This window comes from Falco cherrug, chromosome 1, assembly GCF_023634085.1.
Source record: "Falco cherrug isolate bFalChe1 chromosome 1, bFalChe1.pri, whole genome shotgun sequence".
NCBI classification, from domain to species: Eukaryota; Metazoa; Chordata; class Aves; order Falconiformes; family Falconidae; genus Falco; species Falco cherrug.
In genome coordinates, this window is record NC_073697.1 from 98497426 (window position 1) to 98520882 (window position 23457).

General features: G+C 41.1%; 1 long non-coding RNA gene across 7 annotated transcripts in view; it reads left to right on the forward strand.

Moving 5' to 3' along the window:
* LOC114017506 (uncharacterized) overlaps positions 1 to 23457 on the forward strand; it is a 31365-nt gene that overhangs the window by 5188 nt on the left and 2720 nt on the right. For 2 of the 7 annotated variants that reach the window (XR_008734251.1, XR_008734250.1), the window contains exons 2-9: positions 7211 to 7376; positions 7776 to 7864; positions 8148 to 8257; positions 8814 to 8976; positions 10263 to 13848; positions 15999 to 16114; positions 18500 to 18742; positions 22140 to 22297. This is a non-coding gene — a long non-coding RNA (uncharacterized LOC114017506). Of the gene's footprint in view, positions 1 to 7210; positions 7377 to 7775; positions 7865 to 8077; positions 8258 to 8813; positions 8977 to 10262; positions 13849 to 15998; positions 16115 to 18499; positions 18743 to 20206; positions 21982 to 22139; positions 22298 to 23457 lie in introns of those variants that run through there. The other 5 variants (XR_008734242.1, XR_008734244.1, XR_008734243.1 and 2 more) reach the window with 4 other exon arrangements.

The following is a 23457-nucleotide window of genomic DNA, read 5'->3' on the forward strand; positions in this document are numbered from 1 at the left end:
TAAATAAAATGTTACAGGATAATAGCAAGCCTCCATACAACAGACATGAAAGAGAATTTTCTTGCAATCTGCATTGTAGAGACTTGACTGCATTTGAAATTACTTCAGGAAAATGTTGGTACAGCCAAGTTACGTGCAGGAATACAAATACACTGAGGAGCTAAAAGAAAAGCCGCCAGGCACAGGCAGCGCATGCAGCACTGGCGTGTCAGCATGCCTGAGAGGGGTCACAGAGCCCCTGCAGTGACTGTGGGGTCTCAGGTGTGCACCGAGTCAGGGACAGGACCAGTGCTCTCGTGGTGATACACGCACGTGCTTAGAGCAATTACAACAGGCTGCAGCTTGTGTGGGAAGGTAGTGCTGAACGGGTAGTTCGTACCAAGGTGGTGGCGGAACTCCTCTCAGTACCCACCTCATGCTTACAAACGGCTTCATAGGGCACATCACCGCCTGGAAGAAAGCGCCAGAGAGCACGGCTGTGCCCTTTGCTCCGTACAAGTGGTTGGTAGAAACCACCAGGAGCAATGATATTGGATTGCATTTGTTGATTACTGTGGATTAGGTATGCAAATAGCGCACTGAGTCCTGTGGCTATATTTGCTAAATGCAGCATTTCTCTGGTCTAAACACTCACGAAACTGGCACAGAAATCATGCCATGGTGCTTGCTGCTGGGTCATGGCTCTGGCCTGAGAAATGCTTTTGAGTATCCCAGACGAAGTGAAATGCCCTGTAAGGGCGCTTGCTGTTCTGATGACCATATTTCTTTTTTTAGCATGACATACCCAGATATATAGGAAAGGCAAAGGTGAAGATGCAGGGTTTCATTCCCTCTTCTCTAGGTTCAGGAAGGTTTATCTACTCGATTCTTAAGGCCACTCCTAGTCCTGACCGAGATTCTAGTTGCTTCCAGTCAGTTCCAATTTACATCACCTGTCTTTGACCCTACAATAGTCAGGAAAACCCTTTAAAAATATGTTTCCAACTGTGGGAGTGTCAGGGAATCAAACCTTTCTGGAGCTTTTCTCTTTTGTTTCAAGGGGAGTGCAGGCTGACTGAAGGGATAAGTTGTTCAGATCAAATCACAGTGAAAATTAGAAAGCATAAGCACATTCAATGCAAGTAGAGTCAGAGGTGCTTTTTTTAAACAGAATAATGAAATCAAGGAGGCTGCTCTCTATACCCGCTAATATGAGCTGATCCGAAGCTAGAGACCTAAACGCTTTTTTCCTAAAGCTGTCTGAAGAGGATCAGGGCTCCCATTTAAATATGAGTGGAGACTGTCTGCAGACTCTCAGTGGAGCGTGGAAAAATACAGTGATGGGGAATGTGCAGTTCTGAGGCAGCAGCCCGTTCTGTTGGCTCGGCAGACGATCAGGGCTCTGCCTTCTCTCTAGCACAGTGTGGTCCGCGCCTGGTTCACCCAGCGGAGGGATGGGAGACCCGAGCAGCCCACACGCCACAGCGCGGGGCACTTGCTCCCTGTGCCACACCTGCCCTGGGCTGCTCCCGGCAGGGGAACGGTTGCCCTGAATATTTACCACAAGACGAAACAAAACACACAGACATTCTTTTCCACTCTGAAAACCCTCTGCCAGGTGAGTTTTCCTGGCCAGATCCCACCCCCCCCCAATCTGTTCCAATGTATGAAGATGACTTTTTTCCTTTAAATCTCTCAGTATTACAAAAAATTTGGATTTGACAGTTCTGTACTTTCCCTTCCTATCCCCCAACAGCAAACTTAAATAATGATGAGCATACAACGTAGAGGGAACTAATATGCAAAGTGACAGCTATTTTAGTAATGTCTCTAACCCATTAACACTCGGAGGGCATTAGGCAGCACAACAGGATGACCTTTGCTAAAAAGGTGGACTGGAAAAATACGTTTCTTTTCTTTAGGATATGAACTGAGCATAACATTATTTCAGAAGTGATAAAGATCAGAGAGCTGTAGCATAAGGAAGATGAAATCTGACTCACTGACTTATTCAGGCTGGAATATCCTATTGATTCCTGCTTTCATCACAGACAGCCCATCTGTGTTCAGCTGAGTTTGGGTCAAAGGATCTGTAAGTATTTCATTATTTAGACAAGTTAACCTACTTAAACAAAAACATTATCAGCTATTGCAGGATGATTTGATATGACATAAACCCTCTGAACACTAAACAAACAATGACAAAAAGCAGACACTGACGGTAATAAGTGTGCAGCATCAAAGGCTTTCAGCAGCATCCACCATTTACTTACAAGTTATTTGTTCCAGCATCTGCTAGTGTGTATAGGAACATATCATGAGGAATTGTTGCCTCAGGAGATGGAAGAATACTACGTTTTAAATTTGCAAACCTTACAGTTTTGCAGCTGAGGGACAGGCACTGGTATAATGCAGTTCAGTCTGCCAGTAATAGCCCAGTTTTTATTAGTTATTTCACTATTATTCAGAAAGAATCCATATACCCCGTCGTGACCTGTAAACCAAAGGTTGAAATCACTGGTTTTTACTAAATCTGAGAAGGAAATGGAATTTTTATCTCCAGGGAAACTTTTAATTTCCAGATTTTTTTGTGTAGACTTTTTCAAAAGAGAAGCACAGAAAAAAAAGATTGAAATTTTTTTGAGAGAGGAATTTCTCAAAATTTGTTTCAGTATTATGTCAATTTTGACTTTTTTTTTTTTTCAATATAGAATACTTTCCCATTGAAAGGTCATTTAAAAAAAATTACAATGCTGTGTTCCAATATCTCAAAAACACTCCCTTTGATCTGGTCAAAACATTGGAGTAACCACAACAAAATAAACTAAAAAAATAAAACAGGTATACTGTGAAACATCTCAATTTTGGGAAAAAGGTAAGAGTCTGACAGATGCTAGAAAAGCATCTCTCAGAAGCTCCATCTCTGATCTACAAGGTAAAAACTACCTTTAAACATCCAGCTGAGCCAGCAGCTGTAGAGAGGATGCATTTGTAGAAATACAAAAGCTTACAAAAGAGAGCCAAAGCAGGACACCCGGAAACTTTATGTAAAGCCTACCTAAGAATAACACTTGGGAATCACAGAGCAAATATACATGGATGAGATACTGAGATTTGGGGTTTTGTGAAGAAATGGGCATTCAGAGAGAAACTAATAAAGGTTTTGCAGGGTTGAGATAAAAGTTTTGTCATTATTGAACCTTGGATATAAAAATGTAGAATGTGATAACGGCTTACTTTTATATAATAAAGAGCGTAAGTTTCCTCCTAATTGACTAAGAAGAGCAATTAACCTTGTAGTGCATTTATATGTCAGGATTGAAATATTTGTAAATTAGGCAATTAGGATGCTGTAGGTTTAATACACTCGTTAAGTAAGCCTGGGTTTCCCAGAATTCTTGCAAATCCAATCTTTAAGAAATTTTTAAGTTCAATGATACTATCATGTAAGTATGAGGCATGTATTATGTTAGCCAGCAAAATAATACACATAACCAATTAGTCCAGTTTGGATAGTTTAAAGACATAAAACTTTAATGGTTAGAGTAAAAGCTGATGTGGCATCTGCCTTTTGTGCCTATCAGGTTACAGAGGCAGCCAATGATTTGGATTTGCAGAGATTCTCTAGATAAAGTTGTATATTCTTTATTGCTATTTTTCTTCCAATTAACATTATTGCCTATAATAAAAGTAAGTTCAAGGCAACAGAAGGAAAAGCTACTTAATAAGCCCAATTCTGGCTTTACCTTACTCTACTAAGGAAAAAATGGGCAGGTACAAACCGATCCAAACCTCTCTCTGTAAGAGACCATCCTCCTGCAGGCCAGCTCTGGTCCAGAAAGCACGCTGCTGCTGGGCATCCTCTCTCCGCTGTGCCAGAGCTGTCCTTTGCACAGTAAATATGCAGGATCACTAGGAAAAATTACACTGATCTTTCCCGGTCATTTAATAGAACCTTGCACAGGTAATGCACCTCAGAATAGCTCAATGGATGCAAGAAAATGATTTAAAGGCCATAGATTTAAAGGCCACAGGGGAACAGTTTTATCTGAATACCAGTCTTGCTATTTCACTTAAACATAATCGCTTAGTGCTTCACTGTGATAGCTAAGGTGACTTTTTTCCTCCCTTATTCAACTCAGTGAAAGGGTCCCTCAGGTATTTTTATATTCCCAGGTGCCTTCATTAATTGTGTAATTTGTGTGCTATTGTTTCTCCAGTATCATTGCTGGCATTTATGATTATGCAAAATGCTCTGAGGAACCAGCTCTGCAGGTTGCTACAAACAACATATGCAAAGCTACTGGAAGGAGTAAAGTTGACCACTCAGGGTTTTGTGGAGATTAACAATGCAGAAGGATGATCAGGGCCTAAAAGAATTATTTTAAATTTGTGCAAAATAATTTGCAGTGCTTGTCCAGCTCTCTGCACGGTGACCTTGTGTTGTCCAAGTTAATGCATCTTTGGAAAAAACTCATGAAAATTAATAAGCCAGCATATTGTTCAGGCCATGAGCATTGGTCAATATATGTCCCTTTCTGTGATATATGCAGGTTATGGTACATGATTGATTCTTGCTTATCATCATTGATTGGAAAACAGTCCTTCTACTTCGTAGCATATTCTCCTTGAGGCGTAATACACATGAATCATCCCAACAGTTACCTGCGGCCATTAGCATGAAGGATGAAAGGGCTGGTAACAGTGAGGACCCAGGGAAGAGTGAACAGGAAGGCTCATGTAGGCAGGGGGTTGAACTAGAAATATTGACTGCAGGGGCCCTCTTCAAACACTAACACAGGTATTATGGTGGTCTGCAGCAGACAACCCTGTCTCATGCTTTCTTATATAAATATGAATCAGCAAGTGCTCCAGATTTGCTACCAACTGGCAGCCACTCTTGCCTGCTGTTTTGTTCAGTCTGCTCTGCCTAGTGGAATACAAGCATTTTTATAGCAGTCCAAAAATGTGAATCTTCTCAGCAGGTTTCAATAACACTGGCTAGTTCAAACAGCCCATTTGTAAATATTTCAGCTCCTCTCCTCCATTGAGAACAAAAAATGAAATAATTTCCCTTCATGCCCTTCCACTGCTTCAGTTTGCTCAGCTTCTTGGTTTTGTGCTAAATAAGTGCAGCTTTGTTTCTTCCTCCCCTTTTGCTTTCCATTTCATTATTTAAAGCCCACTTCGACAGCATCAGCTCCCCATCTGCTGAGGGAAAGGCCAGGCAAACAGTGTCCTTCATAACACACAAATCCTCATGGCAGCTTAGGGTGAGAATTCAGCCACAGCCATTTAGCAAACAGGAATTCAGGAGCATCTTTTGAAGTTTCCATGCTCTGATTCCAATACAGATCAGGTCTTTTAACTATGTGGGGTGTTTGCGACTCCTCTTTCTTTCTGACCATCTGCCCATCCTCATCTGCCCACACAGAAGTCCATCTGACAACCTTCCTACTGCTGCGCCTCCTCAGACTCAGCAGCCTGAGCCACGCAGCGCCTGGTGGAGCAGCTCCCCGTCCCTGCTGCCCAGCTCTGGTTCCTGCAGCAAACCCCCATGGCAGCCCCCCTGCGCCGCTCGGTGTGAGCCCATCTGGGCTTTTGGCTTCCACCCTGCCAGCCCCAAGGGGACTCCACACACAGCCACCACCTCCGCATCTGCTCCCGGCACCTGGTGTGCTGGTGAGGTTTCTTGGCACAGGCAGGCTGCTGAACACGGAGTGCCTGGCCCTGCACCCACCCTTGTGCCACAGCGCTGGGGACCCCAGGGGAGCCCCCCCCAGTGGGAGCGCTGAAGGCAGATCAATGTAGCAGGTTAGTGCTGGGTGGGAACCGGTCAACCCTGCTGGGCTGGAGCCCGCTCCCTGCAGAAGCTGGGCAATGTTCCTGCACCATGCTCAGCAGCACGTCCTTTATCATCTCATTGCTGTCCAGATTTTCTTCAGCAGCCCCCAGACAGGAGAGCTGAACATAAGAAACGACCAGAACATTGCTTTCCTGACAAATGGATCAGTGGACAACTTTCTAACCTTGGCAGAGTCACTGGTGTAGTACAGACCACCCTGTTACATACACCCTTACGTTTTCTGTGGTGCAGGGATGACATGCAGGAAAAATTATAACCAGCACTGTGCTGAATTTGTTTGTCCAGTTATCCCTGGACGTAGTCAGCTGAGGAAACTGATCCAGGATTTTTTCCTCACCACCACCACCCAGCAGATCCTCAGCCCTTTGAATTCCAGAAAATTCCACTAGATTAGGCAACTGGTTTCCCAGCATTTGAACTGACAGCACTGCAGAAGTAGAGTGAGAAAAGAGAAAAATCAACCCTAAAGGACTAGGTTTAGTTCAGAGAAGTGTCTCAGGATGAACAGACAAGAAAAGAAAAGGTCACTGCCACGAGCTGGCAGAGTACGTCCAGCACCGCACCTAATACCCGGGCTCCAGTACGCGTGCTGTTCTACCAGAAAACCTATTAGCAGCCTGCAGAAAGAAGACATCCTCTCAATCTATCCACATAGAGGGTTAATGAGATTCCTTAATTAGGTACAATGGAGAGGAGAATTTGGAGCTTTATATTTTAGCTCTGTGGTCAAACGAGACCTTAATATCCTCTCAGGGCATTGCCTTTAATAAGAAACAGCAACATGAATAAATCTACAAGCACAAAATCTAACAGGGAGAACCCGGACCCAGCCGGCTAAGTAATGACCGTCTGAGAGAGACCATTTGCAATACGCAGCCAGCGTTTTGCCAGACTTGATATTCTTTGCATCATTGTGAGTGCTGAATTTTATTTATTTGGCTCCATACACTGCAGCCTGGCATTGGCTCTGTATGCAGCTGCCAGCAGAAAACTGCCGGATGCAGGAAACCTTTCACTGGAGGGAAAGTGATGGCCAAGAGATAGAAGCCATCCCACCCCCCTGGCTGGAGGACCCACACTGCAGCTGAAGCGAACAGAAAGATGTGCACGCTTAGATACCTACTTGAATCAACGCAAAGCACGCTTGTACAGTGGGGTCTGCAACCTTCCTCTGGACAGACGCTATGAGAGCTCGCTGGTATAAACGCCTGGTTTAATCTCCCAGTGTTTCACCCCTCATTAGGAATGAGAAAGAGTCTTATTCACATATTTAAGAACACTGGTTTGAAAGATCATTTTCAGTGGTTCAGAGTACATTCTCTGCTGTCTTAAAATCACTGGAGTTTCTAATTTTCTTTGACCTAGATCCTACACTGATGGCTCACAACCCACTTTCACAAGAAATGAGATCTGTGAGCGGTCAGCACCTCTGAGGGCTCGGGTGAGTCCTTAACCCTGTTGCCTTCATCAGGTCTCAGGCTCCATCCTGCTCCTGAGGGAGGTAGATGGAGGCACACTCTACAATACAAAGGTAAAAGGACTTTCTTTTGATACAACTGTGCAATAAATATAAAAAGAAAGGGAAGAGTATGATGTAGAAGAAAGCTGTGGGTTTGCCACAGCTTTTGGAAGTGGATTCAAAGACTTTATTCTTCAGAAGAGGCTAAGGGCCCCTAAGTAAGAAAGTGTTGCTATAAGGTGTTGAGGGATCACATCTTAATCCTTCCATGTTCTTACTGGTGTAGGGCAGGAAGAATCTCAAACATGGTAAACCCTGAAAAACTAAAACCATCCACTTAGCACAGATGTTCTCACAAGCAAAGCCTGTTCCTACTTGACAAATAATTATGACTCCACTGAAGTTAATAAAGCTATAGTTGCAGTGACTCTAAAGATCAAATCGTATTTTCCTCTCACATTCCTTAAACAGATGGACAGCTAAATGAAGCAAGTACTCCTAGAAAACTTCCAACAAGGGACTGCCTTGCTGGATTATGAAGATGAATATTCAGATGAGAGGTGTGTCATTTCTTAATTTTGTTTTTCTACTACAGCTGCTAAGTCTGTACATCTCAGAGTGTCTGTGAAAGCAGAAGGAAGATCTGCCATTCCTCAAGAGCGGGTGTGTAGGTTACTGTGACAGGTTGTCAGCAGAGGGGCTTGTTGTAGTAATACAAAGGCAATTCTGGGCAACACTTGCATCATTTTTATGCTAATGTCTGACGCTATTAGAAGAGAGCCACCAAATCCAGAGACCCTGATGTGAATACTTTCAAATGCCAAGAGAAGTTCTTTTCTGCAGCCTGGCGTCCAGCACTCGCATGCAGTTGGAGGCTGATCCATGGCTGGATGGGTGCTCGTTATTCAGCTCACACAGGGAAGCAACAGTTCCAAAGAGGTACTCAGAACATGGTACGTAAGATTTCAGACCCTTTAAAATCTTGCTGCAGGCTGAAACACACCTACTGCCCAGCCCTGCTCCGAGTTCACCACCAGCCCCTAGTCAGAAGTATCCCTCTGCGGGAACGTTCACGTCAGTCTTCCAAATATTTCACATGCAGCCACAATGTGTCTTTTCCTTCCATGCCTATTATAAGGACTTGGGATGGAGAAGAGGACTTTTTCTCTGACTGAATCTAAACAGCCATGTGGGTAAAAGAGGTTTTGTTACTTCTGTGTGTTAGACAGCTCTCTCCTGACTATACAGTCCTAAGCTTGAGCTTTTATGCTGCAGCAGCAATCTTAAGGAGGAAAAAAAGAGGTTAAAATAACTAAAAACTACCTTCTCTGTTAGCACAAGGATGCACATTAAAGCATGTGTTGTTCTGCATGTTAATCCCTTAAAAAGCCTTTCTTTAAAAAGTGACTAATGAAGAGTCTTAACACTTTTTACTTGGCTCACATGAACAAATGAAGGAAAAGGGCAAATTAAATGAAGCTTTTATATCCTTTGACATCAATGCAACAGGAGTAACAGTGAAAAAGCTAAAGCACTTCCAAGGTGTATGGAGAGGAAGAAATCAGAATTTCAAAGAAGCTTAACAGCAAGACTGAAATGAAAGAGGTGGCCTGGGAAAATCACAGAGATGTTCTCCTCCAGATTTCTATCTGAAGGTTGGCACCAAGAGAAGGTAATACACCAGAAAGTTACACAGTAGCAACCTTTTTTTTTATTGCTCATCCTGGTAACATATGCCAATGCAGTCTAACTGCAATTGTAATATTAATTGTGGATCTACAAAACACAGATTTCCAGTGTCCTGCATTTACTGCAGAATAACTGAAGTCTTAGGTGGTCTGTGGAGTCTTTCATTAGACAAGTCAAATCCTACCGAAGAGTTCGCATAATCTGCTTTGACTGGAAATTGAATTTGCTTCTGCCTCATTTTGCATTATCTACTGAACAAAAAATTGAAAGCTTTATAATAATGGCACGTTAACAAGCAAGTATTAGTTGTGACATGAAATGCTTTTTCTTTCTCCTTATTGGATTAATGGGGGAAAAAAAATCCAGAGTTTGACCTAAAATACAACAGCTAGTAACTCTGAACAACCATGTTCTGCAATTAGAGTTAAAAATAAAAGCTACAAATTACAATAAATCCCTATTCTGTCTATTATAAAGGTGGAAAGGCATAAATCACCATTAGATTTTGTTAGTTAAAATGAGAAGAAATATTGAGCAGTTTTCTATTTGTTTTAATTGTATGATGACAGCATACCCATTATTTCTTTAACTGAAGTTTAGTGCAACTTTTGGTACAACAGAGAGGACAGAAGGTTTGGATGTTTCACAACAGACATCCTCCTGTTTCAAACTGAGCTTCAAATATTTTGATTTTTTTCAGAATAATGCCTTAATGCCTGTAAACACCTCACAACAGAAAACAGATTATGAAAGTACATGTGCCCATTAGTGTTAGCGAAGTCCTCACTTTGGACCTTCATGTAACCTCCATAGCAAATAACTTTTCTTATACATGGCCTTAGTAGACTGGCTGGATTATTGTATCTTAGAACACAAACTCTTGCCCAGGTCACTAGCCCAGCCTGCAGACACCAGAAGTCACAAGTGACTACCCTGTTCCAGGGGGTGCACAGCCAAGCATTTGCAAAGTCTGAGCAGCTGTCTTCATACGGTTTTATACAGCAACGGAGGCGTGTACAGGCAATGCTCACCTTAATTCAAATCAGACTTAACATCAGCAAAAAATGACAATTGCATCCTACTGGAAGTTGAACCATACAGAAAAATTGTAAATAAAGAAGAACAGGAGAAAAGGTTTTGTATTAACTCACGTTCTGTTACAATTAGGAGCATCCTTGTAAAAAAGAGAGGTACGTGTTACAAACTTGATTTCTAAACAAACCCCATATCCATCTGGGTCTACCTATTCTTTGCTCTCATTTGGGTTAGCACTTCAAATTCTCCTTGAACTTCACATTTCTCCTTACTGGCAGACAGACTAGGGAACACAAAGCCACCCTGACCACCAAACTGCCAGCATGGAAATAAAGATAAGTTTGAGTTCTTTAGTACGTTGCAGTGCTTAAATGATGATAAATGTTATGCTATAATACAGCATCTAGTTGAATGTAATTGCTTTGACTAAGTCTAGAAAGAAATTAATTTACTCCAAACCAAATTATTCTGAGGACTTTAGGGTACAATTTTAAACTATTGTTGAATTCAGATGCTTAAATAACTATAGTGCCTCTATTAGTCTAGAGTGGGAGTATACTAACATTTAGCATACTGAGTGACTCAGTCCTGTAACTGCTTCATTAATAGCTTTCACCAAGGCAGCAGGAGTTACCAGGCATCTTAAACATAAAGCATTTGTTTAAGAAACTACTGCAGTTATACGCATAGAAAACAAGTTTCTGCACAACCCATCCCAATATATTTGCTGGATACACGATTTTTTACTAACAGAGTAAAATGTGTTTCACGAGCTAGTGACATGCAGAGAATAATATTTCTGGTTGACTGCAGATTCGGAGAATTTCATAGATAAATTTCATATCAGGCCCATCACTTAAAACCACCTGCTACAGGTATCTGCTTCAGACCCACATCCCTGTGGCAATGTGTGACCCCACCACAGTATGGGACCAGTGTTTGGTGGCGGTCAGGTTTTTGTATACACGAGAATGACATCATGCAAAAGCACCTTCTGTGTGTAGAAACAGGTTTGGGTATTCTGAATCAGAAAGTGTGAAAATATATACTAAAGCCTTCATAAATAACAAGGGGAACTAAAAAACCCAACCAAAATCCAACACCTAAATCCAAAACCACCATCTCCTTGAGAACAAGTTATGTAAAAATCTAAATGAGTCAGTATCTTAAGTAGGAAATTTAATCCTATATATGCTTCCTTTTTATATATATTATATATATGCACACCCACACATCATATATAAAGATTAGTCCCCTAATAGGGGACTAGTAGCAGATTTGTAGAAAAAAGACTCTAAAGGACTGTGACAAAATTAAATTCTTAGTAGTTTCCAAAAATTACGTGACCTAATGGGAAAAAACAACCCAAACCAACTTTGAAATGAGATGGCATACACAAAGCTGTCTCTGAAGCATCATTTATGTGATAAAACACAACTACAGTATGGACAATTATTTCCTCTGCTCCTGTAAATGAATATCTGATAGCCTTGAGGGGTTTTCCAGTACAGTTCATCAATTCTTATCATATTTAATTCAGATACTCTCAAGAGAACTGCAGGGAAAACTGGCAATAACTCAGCAGATAATTCCCCAAAGAAACCTTCATCTCTCTCTTCTTAATTGCATGGCATATCAACGCTCGATGTTTTAAGGAGACTATCCTGAGCTTTTGGCAAAACCATCATTCAGATGAATAAACATAGAAGGCCCAAAGATCTTAGGGTGTATTCTGATTTTTGGATAGCGAAGATCTTACTAGCATGGGATAACAAGTTATTGCTAATCCTGTTCTACCAGGAGCCTGCAACTAGCTGACCCCTCCACAACAGACAGTTGTAGAAGTATAGTAGGGAGACATGTCCGCAGGACATACAACGTTGCTGTCATGATTCCCAGATACTGTCTGCCATATTTACTTGCCAATTAAAGATTTTAAATGATTTATAGATTGTAACGATATAAATTATTATAAATCAGATTGGAAGGGTCTAATTCTGATCCCTATAGCAGGGAATATATCCTGATACAACATATACATAGATCAGAAGGAACAAAAAAATACCCTAAGTCTTCAGGATTTTTTGTGAACCAGATAACCTGAGCTTTTCTTCAGCTCTGACTGCCCTGGTTTCACTCTGCATTTGCTTCACCTCTAAGGAAGCAGACTGCTTTCTCATCATCTCGCAGGATGTCACGGTGGAGCCTGGCACGGGCACCAAGCGTCAGCGGATTCTAACAGGGAGCTACAGTAAATGAAAACCTCCTCACAGCAGTGGCTGCGCAGAGCAGCTGACCGACCTTACACTGAAATCAAGAGGATCACAAAGTGAAATGAATTCTAGCAAGGTCAAAAAGCGTTAGCAGACTTCAGAGGAGCTCCGGTGCTTCTAGCTGCTAGCATCCATTCCTTCATCCCTGCTCCTTGATGTGCCCACCACCCCTGGACAGGGTGCTCCTAGCTCTGAGCCTGTTTGAAGTTTCACAAATACTAACACGGCAAAGGTGAATAATAGCGCTGTTGTATTGGCTGTTTCACTGTACAAATGAGCTTTGAAAAACATTTATAGCTACTCTCTAGCCCCTAGCACCTCCTTCTTCTTCAATAACTCTCTGAAATGTAACTGTTTTAATTAAGGTCTCAGCCTCTGCTTCTTGCTTTCATCATGTCTCAGTCTGTTACTTAAAACTAAATCCTGTTCTTGTTCTACAAAGATCTATAGGCCCTAAAGGAAACTCTGTAATGATGAACGAAAAGTACTTAATACGGTATTTTCAATTAGATTAAAACTCCAAAAATTTTTCCAGAAGCATCAGTTAACAGTCTGTTACTGTAAATTAATCTTTTACACAGACATGAACTAAAAGCATGTGTTCTCTGAAGTGGAAGAAGCATATTCCTTACAAATTACAGTTCTACTGACTGTTACACAGGCAGGATTAAGCACTATAATTCAAGGAATATAAATATTTAGATTATTGGAAGAGCCTTAAGGTAGCCTGAACTCTCCCTGTATTTTGTGATGATACAACTCCTTTTCCAGGGAACCATTCTCCAGCTAAGACACACTGTCACAGCCCGAGGAGGCGTTCACAGGATAGACTCCGCATCTTTGCGGTCACTTGGGCAGCACTCACACAGCCACACTTTGTAAGGATGACAAACGCGTGCAACACACCAGGCACAGACACTGGGGTTCGGTCCCTGTGGGAGATCATCCAGCCTGCTGTAACCACAGCCCACGAACACCCTCCCTCCCATCCGCGAGGAGTTCATCAAACCTGAAACGTTTCGCAGCAAACATCTGCTGCAACTGAGGATTTGCTGACAAATCTGTTTCCTCAGAAAGTTTCTGCACTAATCTGGGAGTATGTCAAGATCCCAAATTCCTCCCACTTTCTATCCGAGCACTTACAAATGTTCTCATTACTGTTTCAAAGAGCTATCCTTTAATTGCGCTGACTTTCAAATATGAAGGTAAAAAAGGCATGTTGCCACAAAGCTGTCTGGTAGTTTTCACAGATGCTTCTTGCCTTCTTATGAGGTAATAGGCATAATGAGCATGAGCTAGCATCGTGGTTTGTGGTCCAGGCAAGGAGATTACACTATACGTGGGCTTTTTCCTTGGGATCTGCTTGTCTACTGACTGACAGCCAAAAGAAGCATATTAAGGCTTTTTAAGTTCAAAAAATTGTGTAACAAGCTCTGGAGATTTCAGAAAGCTAACAACATTTTTATTAACCATCTTTTATTGCAGGCTAACATATTTCCTGAAAGATTGTTTTTCTGGATGCACATTTCCCTTTGCTCTCTTGATAAGTTGCCACCTCAAGAAATAAACCAAAGGGAAAATGATGCATATTTTTTTAAAATAGAAAAATAAGGTCATTAAAGGTTGGAAGGCTACCCTGAATATTCAAATTTCTGCTATTCATATATATTTCTCTCCAATATTGTAAGGTTACTTGTGGGCAGGAACAGGCATCCATTTGATACCTGAACACTGGAAAACAACTGCACTCCAGCAAGACTTGATGAAAATATATAGCAGTGCAATGCCCTTCAACCGCAGGTGAAAGTAGATCAGAAACCAGCACAGGCTGAGAGAAGTATTCAGAAAATACAAAATAATCAGCACGTTGTTGGTGAGGCAGTAAAACAACCCTGTGCGTGGCTCCTGGAAAGAAAAGGGGGAACACAGACAGTGACCTTGTAAGACGGGTGCGTTTTAAAGCAACACCAACTGTCTAACAGGGTTGTCTTTGTTGATACATTTGCTTCAGGCTACATTCGGATATAATTGAGATTCATCTAGCGAGCGGGGAGGGCTCCACTCTGCTGAAGAGTTTTGATTTTTAGGGAGGATGCTGTGACCGAATAGCTCGTGGTCAGGTGTAACCAACCTGCGATATCCAAGAAAGTGAGTTAGGGCTGTGGATTAACTGGGTCCATCGCACGTCATCTCTGAAACCAGATTATTCAAACCTCAAAAAAGTCTTATTAAACCCTGGATTTTCTTATAGGCAAACAGTGATCTTGTGCTAAAACCTGTCAGTTCACATGGACTAGCTTTGGGCCTTAGAAAGTTGGGACAGGACCAGCCAGAAAGCATTGCACATCGGTTTTTTACTGACACTCGGGACTCAGGCTGGGCAGTAACGATTTTGAAACCTACTACAACTGGGACTTGTGGAGATGAGCAGGCAGGTAACCATTGCTCCTTTCCACTACCCTGTCCTCATTTCAACCTCAGCAGCTGGCAATCCAATTAATTCTCATTTTTCTCAGAGAAGAGGAAACTTTTTGGAGCTGGGGATGGTGTTGAACTATTTTGTGTCAGTCTCTGAACATCACTTCTACCAAAAAGAGTGAGAAGTACATGAACTTAATGGATGAATAGACTCCATAGTCATGATGATGCATTTTCTTTGATACCTGGGTAAGTGACCCAGTCCTGGCTGCATTTTAATTTTTAATGTGCTAGCTATATTAAAATCCTAAATAGACTCCTGTAAATCTATTTAGAAGCATAATGAAACAAAATTCAAGTTTGAATAGGGAATGCATTGATTTTCTATGTCAGAAATGAAGCAATTTAGTGTTTCTTTTACTCAAGGTGCTACTGTTCTGTGCCAGCACTAATTAAATTCTATATGTGTTCTGAGCACAGAAATTATGTTGTCTCATAGTAAAGTAACTATATCAAATTGAGGGGTAGAGACATTAATGGCCTGATCAGTTGAATTAACATAAACCAGCAGTCCTTGTCATTGCACAAGTACATTTTTCATTAGAATTGACTTTTCTTGATTTCTTGTAAAAGTAGGCTACTAAACAGAGGGGAGAGGAGGAGTTGTTAAGTATTTTGCCATTCTAGGTCATAGAATAAGGGACTGCAGAAAAACTGAAAATTGTTTGGACGTTTAATGGACAAAATGACCCTCACAGACCCTCTCCAAATTTTCACATGTGTAGCTTTGCAATTATTTACCAGACTATCACCTCATCTGCAAAATGTTCCTGTATCACTCTGCAGGTATCTTTGGGTGGGACAAGTAGCTGGATGCAGTGGCTGGATGCTTACCTAAGCCCGTAACAGCCAAGGGGTTGTCTCCCAACCAAAACCTTCATGGCTTCCAGCCATACAAGCCAAGGAAACAGCACTCTTCAACTGCTAAAGCAAAGCAGGGATAAGACTTGGATCAAAGGCTTTGAAGAAGCACCAAGGACCACCTAGATAGCAGAAGGTCCTGTTGGAAGGACAGCGGAGACACTTCTTCCCTTTCCATAGGCAGTGGTCGGGTCACCCCACCTCAGGGAGACCAGCAGCTCTGCCCAGTACAATCCTTAGGCTTGCATTTCAGTGGCAGAGCTTTTCCAAGTTCGTTAAGCTGTACTTGTTTTCCTTTGCACATGCAACCGATTGCATGTAGTCCTGCAAAACTAAAGTGGTTTCTCCTCCAAGAAAGGTGCAGACATTCTAAAGCTCTTTCCAACCATGCTACCGGAGGCAAGGACCACTGCATTATTAACATTCACAACAGCAACGCCAGCTGCATAGGAAGTCTATATTGCAAGGTATCAAGTAAGTGTTCATATTCAAGAATTCGATTTCATTGAATTCATCAATTTGAAGAACATTTGCATTTATTAGAATCTCCCAGTTGATACCCTTTAAATTAAAAAAAAAAATCAGTATGTAGGGTGATTTGCCAAAAAGAAAGTGTTGGATTTAAACAAAATTATTTCAAGACTATCTATTATTTTACTTAATGTATTAAAAAAAAAAAAATCCTGAGAAGGAAAGGAATTAGAATTTGGATTCATTACTTCTCTTCCTGATTGAAGGTAAGAAAAATAATGAAAAGTGAGAATTTTTCACATCACAAAACAAAAGTATCCCACTTGGATTTATTTATAGCCTGTACTAATTCCCTCGAAGTGTGATCAAAAATATACGATCATTTTCAATTCATTAGGAATTAGTTTGTAGGTAAGAAACATTCTTGTCTCACCTTAGGCTAAATCTCTTCTTGGTGAGTGAAACCCGTATGGCCCCTCTTTGCCTTTCGTCTTGTCTCACCTTAGGCTAAATCTCTTCTTGGTGAGTGAAACCCGTATGGCCCCTCTTTGCCTTTCGTCAACTGACGCCAAAAGGCCAAAGTGAGATAGGAAGGAGCCAGGGAGTGAAACCATGCCCTTGGGGCGAACACCTTGCTGGTGCTGGTGTCCTCATTGAGTTGAGATACACATAACATACAGAAGTAACCAGGAGAAACGTGGTTTCAGAGCATGCCTTCTGTCTATCCTGCAAAGTGATTTTGTATAAAATTAAGGAAACGTACATGCAAATGCAGTTTTCATCCCCTTCCCATCAGGTGAGCCCACTTCATCCCTGCTATAAAGTAGATGCTGTGGCTGTAACTTCTGATGAGTCTGACTTGCCTTGCCAGGGATCCCAGGCAATGGTGGGGCAGCCACGGGCTGCCAGGAGTCCAAGACTGTCCTCTCAGGGGCACAGCACAAGGTGGGCAGACCTAGGCCAGGCAACAAAATATATTCTGACTCTTCAAAACCTTCCAAAAATATTTTTTCGGCTCTTGCTTTCAGTGGGAAATCGAGGTTAGCTAACAAACGTGAACCAACATTCTTTGTTTCAAAGACCAAGTCTACTTTAACAATTCACTTTGGACCACTTGAACCTGTGCCTCAGTTTACCCATATGTAAAACTCAAGGCATATCTAACTTGCAGGGCTCTGCCGACTCTTAAAATTAATGTACTGCTTTAATGTGTTCCTTGATCAAAATTAACTCTAGATGTGCATGTGGCAACAGCTCATTAGGAAATCTGGTTGAGATTTATGGGAAGAGGCAAGCCCAGTGCTTTGGGCTGGCATGCGGACGGAGCTAATGTCACACAGCTGAGGCTAACCAGACAGATGGGCTCTGCCAGCAGCAATGTGTCTGAGCTGTCAGACATCCTGAACTTTCCAGCCACCTACACAACACACAGCCACACATGTGAACACCCGGAGAAATTAATATGGATATTAGACTTCACCATTCATTACCCTGTCATCGTTTTAAAGCCCAGTTTTGAGGTGATAGGACACATCACAGCTTTTTAATTACCACTTCCCCCAGCTACTGCAATCATAGACCCATAAAGGAAGCCCAGCACAAATTGTTTTTTTCTAATAAATATCAGTCAGGGATAAATAATGGACCAGAGCTCTTTCACCTTTTTATTAATCTATGATATTTGCTGTAAAAGTCTTGATGAAAGGAGCTCTGCCCTTACAAGCAATGAGGTGCAAAGGAATACAGCAAGTTCTTTGGATCTGCTGGGATTAAAACTTGCCGCAGTGGCTGATAGGGTATCATAATTCCTAAGTGGGGAGATGCGAGATATGGAAAGTGCCCCACTGCCAGCCTCTGCAGTATCCACGAACATTTTATTAATTAATTAATTAATTTTAATTTTTGCAAGGTTTACTTCAAATCCTGAAAGGTAGGAATTGGGTTGTGCATTAGGCTTGGGCGGGGAGGAGGGGAACATGGTTGTAACTCCAGCCCGTGGTACTGGACTTTGAGAGTGGGGCAGCCATTGCACATCAGCACATCTGCACGTAGGGCAGGTTAAACATCAACCATGTCATATTAGAGGACATTTTACTTAAAAAGAAAAAAAAAACGGTTATTTGCTCAGCTAGTGTTAGTCTGAACAAATGGATGATTTACCTCCTGACCAACATTGAAATCCAGACATGCAGTAAGCGGTGGCATCTGTGGGAACAGAAGACGGGCCGTAGGTAACAGGGCTGCAAAACGCTTTATGCTCATCTGTGAGGCAGTTAATGAGCTCCTCTCTTAGAACAGGGGATTTCCAGGTTTTGGTATGTGCCAGCTTTATCATCTTTATATTTAAAGTCCTTATACACTTTGCCATGCTGTCTTTGTCACCCACAGCCTTGTCTCGCAGCCTTGCTGAAAGAACTCGTTTGAGATCAAGTTCCTTAAGACGGCATTGCATAAAAGCTGGGGTTTGATATCTAGAGATGGAACAGTCCAGGACACTGACACCTGCAAAGGTCCCGATTTTACAGAACATTCTCTTTTCCGTGTTCAGAACAACACTGGAATCTTCTCAACCAAAGGGAGCTACAAGCAGCCATGGAAGGCTACAGGACAAACGGAACCACTACATCACGAGTAAGGGCTCCATTCTCCGGCAAAAGGACAAGGATAGAGTCTGAGCTATGAATTAGGGCTAAAAGATGTATGAGTGTCTTGTCAGAATAGCAAAAAGAATTGAAGAATGAAATGGTAGTCAATAGCTGGTTTTATATAGGGATTCCACAAAATAACTGCTTTATGGAAATGGTTCTCATCTCCCTTTAACCCTTAAATCCTTCAGAAGGCTACATTCACACTGCTCGCATTTCATTCCGCCACCTATATTTCACCCCCATCCCACAAAGGAGTGCAAGGTTTCCTTTTCCCTTTTTAACCCCTTTAACCTTCCTCAACACTCCATAAATTAATCTGCATGGAGAACACCCCCCTGAGATGCTAAAGCAACTAGGGTTAAACTTTTTTTAATCCTTCTCCTTTTCCTTTCTGGGTTTCTTCACTTCTTAAAAAAGTCCTTGAAAGTTCTCTATCTTGATGAGGATATAATTACGTCTCAGTCTAGAGGCAGTCACAGCTCGTGGCATTTTCTGACTTGCAGTAGAAGACTTCGGTCCCCCAAGCAGCACGTTCTCCTCCTGTCTCATCCTAGGAACAACCTTGAAATTTTTTAACTCCAGAATTAGAATTCTGAACTTGCTTCAGAGTGCCTCAAAAAAGCTGCATGTGAAATAGCTGTTTCCTGTCAGGCTCCTAAAATCCCTAGCAGTTAAACATAATTTTTTTAAAGGCTTTACTTGCTATCAAAGCACCTGAATCCTGTGTATTTTACAAGATAATGAGCTAGTTTTTGAGGAGAAAATGTAGCTGTTAGGAATATTAACTGAAGTTATTCTTACTGCAGGAGCGTGTGTAGGGTGTGTGTGTAAAAAAACTGCTTTAATGTCTAGTCTTGGAGTAAGTCCCAGAAGAGATTGATTCAATTTCCATTCATTATGAGACCAAAACTTAAAATTACTCTGATGTATAGATGCTATTCCCAGCATCTTTCAGGCAGCAGAGATTAGTGATGTCTGGCAGGGCCTACGATGACTAGTAATAAAGACCCTTCAAATTATGGTGCAGTGTGTATTAATGGAAAGCTTAAGGATTGGGTTTGTGTTACAATATGGGCTCTATAATTGACAGTTTTCATTAAGAGGTCTCCAGACCACAAATGGGAAACCTACAACTGCTCATCCCTTTTATATGAAAGGGCACTTAGAAGAAACTCTAGATTATCATTCCTGGTTTGTGTTGCCTTGGGAACTAAAGCACAAGTTTTGAATTAAAAAAAAAAAAAAAAAAAAGACTATAATGTAAAATATATTTTCAATAAAATACTTAAGGGAAACTAGAACATTTACACATCATCTGGTTTCATATTTGCCTTAGAGGTCCTCCTCTATCCCTGACCTGTGTGTATAAATAATTCTGTTGAGGCACGTTCTATAAACTGAAGGAACTACATTGATCGTGATATCATCTACTCTTTCTGTTACACAGTAAGGAACTACCTCTGCTATTCAGCCACAAAGAGACAAAACCCAAACCTCTCGAAAACCTTTCATGAAACTCATCTTGCTGCATTGTGAAATTATGATTGTATGTGGAAAAACTCACTATGAATGAGTATCTGCAAGCAGCCACAGAGATACGTCTCAGGCTTAGGGAGCACCAGTCCGCCCTGAGTACCAGGTTCACCAAGCTGAATACCTGCTGGGGAGCTGTAAAACCAGAGCACGGAGGAACCTATACAGAAATGCACAGCAAATTACCAACAATGCTAAATCAGATCCCAGACTGAACAGCTCCTAGTGCTTCCTCGTGATTTAATTCACCAAATTTGCACCAATTGACAGAGGCTTCAACAGGGAAGTCCTGCTTTCAACCTGAGCTGCCTTGGAGATTTCAAAGAGAGGAGGTGAAGATGTACAGGCTTAAACCTGTTTCATTCCTAATGAGATCAGCCCTAGAAAGGATGGTTCAGGTGGATTCAGGAACCCATCCCAATCCCTGCCTTGTACAACACAATTCAGCTTCTGCAGGCTCTGCTTCTTCTCATGTGAGAAATGGTGCTTAAGAAGAGCCCAGCACCTCAATGGTGCATAAATAAGTCAGGAATTTAGATGAAAACTCTCCAATAGATTTTGTATCCATCTCAAGGGTTAAAAATAGGCCAAATGAAATTTTAATGTTTTACAGTAATGTAAATTTTACAGCATTTTCCTGTTTTGATGATTCTTGAATGCTTTTAAGGCATGCTTTAAAGTAGTTTAGCTGCTATAGTTCAACATAGGTATTCCATTTTCATATTATATATGTATTTGTAAATTATTTTGTTTGAACTGAAGACTGAATAAACTTGTGATCTTGAGAATTTATTGAAAAAAACCTCATTCAGTAGGCTCTAATAAGGACAGCAGATCTCTAAAGGGCTGTATTTGTCAAATATCAACCATATATCGAATGGGGGAATTTTTTTTTATTTGAACCAAGATTTAGCCACTTAAATGTAACAAAGAAGCCTGAAATTTTCAGAAGCATCAAACAGCTGTTCCAGAATCAGAGCACTGCACAAACTCTGTGGCTTTATGTTTTTCATCAGGTGCTTTTTGGAGGGGAGGGGGGGAAGGGACTGAAAGATAGTATTTTGTTTTTCCTAAAACATAAATATGTTTTGATTTTATGTAATGAATAAATTCAATTTGTTGTTAAAAAGAAATAAACATCAGCCTTGACTTCAGTGTAAAAGGCATTCAGAGGAAATAAACATTACGATAACAGTTCAGTGCTCAGGTTTGCCCTTGTAGTGCGGGGGACACTGTACTTCTGCACAAAAGCCCCGAGGCAACAAACACAGAAACAAACGATGCAAATGGAGTGGTGGGGCGATACAGTTGTCATCTTTATTTTCCTGCAGCTCTTTCATTTTCCAGTTCCGAGACATTTTTGTTAATGACTTGAAAAGTCATTATTCTTTGCAGAGTGTTGATCTAGAAGTTAAAAACCCTAATTTACAAGTAGCATAGACCTGATCCCAAAGAATGCCAGGACAAAAGAAGAAAAGGATAAAAGAAGCCCCAGGATTTTTGCATAGCAAAAGATCAGTGTAAGCTTTCCCCAAGAACAAATAGAGCAATAATCAGGTATGACCAAAATAATTTTCCTGGTTTTAATTTGTAGAGTTTTAATAACTAAAGAAATAAATGATTTTATATGGTGATCAACCTATGGACTATATGTATCAAATAATATAATGTATTAACAGCATAACTGAAGATGCATTTTCAGCTCTGTTCATGCATCAGACTATCAGTGAGTTAGCTTCCTTGTGAAAGGATGAAAGTCATGACTCAATTGACTAATTACATGCGTGCACATGTATTTTAAGAAGGTTTCTGATGTTGACTAATTTTGCACTTTGCTTGTTTCACAGATACTTTTGTGGCACAGCCTTGATGAGTCTTTTTGCTAGATTCTGAATTTCTAACAAACATTACTGTAATTGTTGTGGATAACAGACCTTGCATCACTGAGCCCAGCTAACTCCCTTCCCCTGACTCTATCCTGCCAAAATGCAAAGTGCTTTAAGGGGTAAGTCAGTCGTAGGAGGAAACATCATTGCAGTCCTGTGTGATTTACAAGAATGTCAGGGCACATTACAGCTGGTATTTACTTCCATGCTAATTTATTTTGAGTGATAAAACACTTGTCCTGTCTATTAGTGCCACACAGAATTAATTGTCAGTATTACTTGACCAAAGGAAAATAAAAATTTTGCAGAAAGGCAGAAGGTAGTGGTGCTGCAGAAGCCTAGCCAAGTTTTCATAGGATTCTGAAGCTGTATGGCACCGCAGTACATTTTCAGTTAAGCTGCCATTTGTGAAGGGTTAGTGAACGACCACTGTATTGTTATTAAGGTTAATAAAAAGTTTCTACAGACAGCAGGAACTACGTCTAGTAAGAAGGTCTCTTCAGGTACTGCACTCCAAGGCGTGCAGTTGTTATGATCACGTTACAGGCATTAATTAGGATTCATTCACAGAGAGTCACAAGCACATCACCAACCCAAACCCAAGAGGTTTAACCAACAGTTAATTTTTCAAGTCCAACTACAATGGATTAAATTTCCTTTTAACTCAAACTTTAAATACAAGTGTGGTAAAAACCTCACATTTTTCTGGCTTTACTTTAGTCCTGATAATACTTTCAATTCAACAACCCTTATAGAGTGTTTATAAAGTTCTTATATTTTTATTTGAGATCGAGAAAATTGTAGCTTTGCTGACTAACATTTATTTAAGCAAATAAGTCTGTTTAACTTGAAACTCAGCAGGGCATAAACTGAGGGGGGAAACATAGTTAATGAAAAATCTGCTTTCAATCCGAGTGGCATCCAGAAAAGATATCCCCTCAGTTATTTAAGTAGTCATCATGATTAAAACCACTCAGATGACCAAAATCTTGTTTTACTTATCCTTCACAGCATCCTGCATAGAACACAGACATTCCAGACATGATAACCCCAAATGACATAATGTAGCCCATGCACCCTTTGGGCTACAATGCCCCAAAACAGACGTCGTCATCCTTAAACCTATCCCGTACGTACTCCCTTGAACTTCTACAGTGTGTTATACCTGCCTACATCCTCTATGCCTAACTCTCTTGAAGCCATCACAAAGGAAATATAAAAGTCTCTTGTAAAGCTTTAGAAATTCATACAAATTCAAGAATAGGTCTGTAAAAGAATG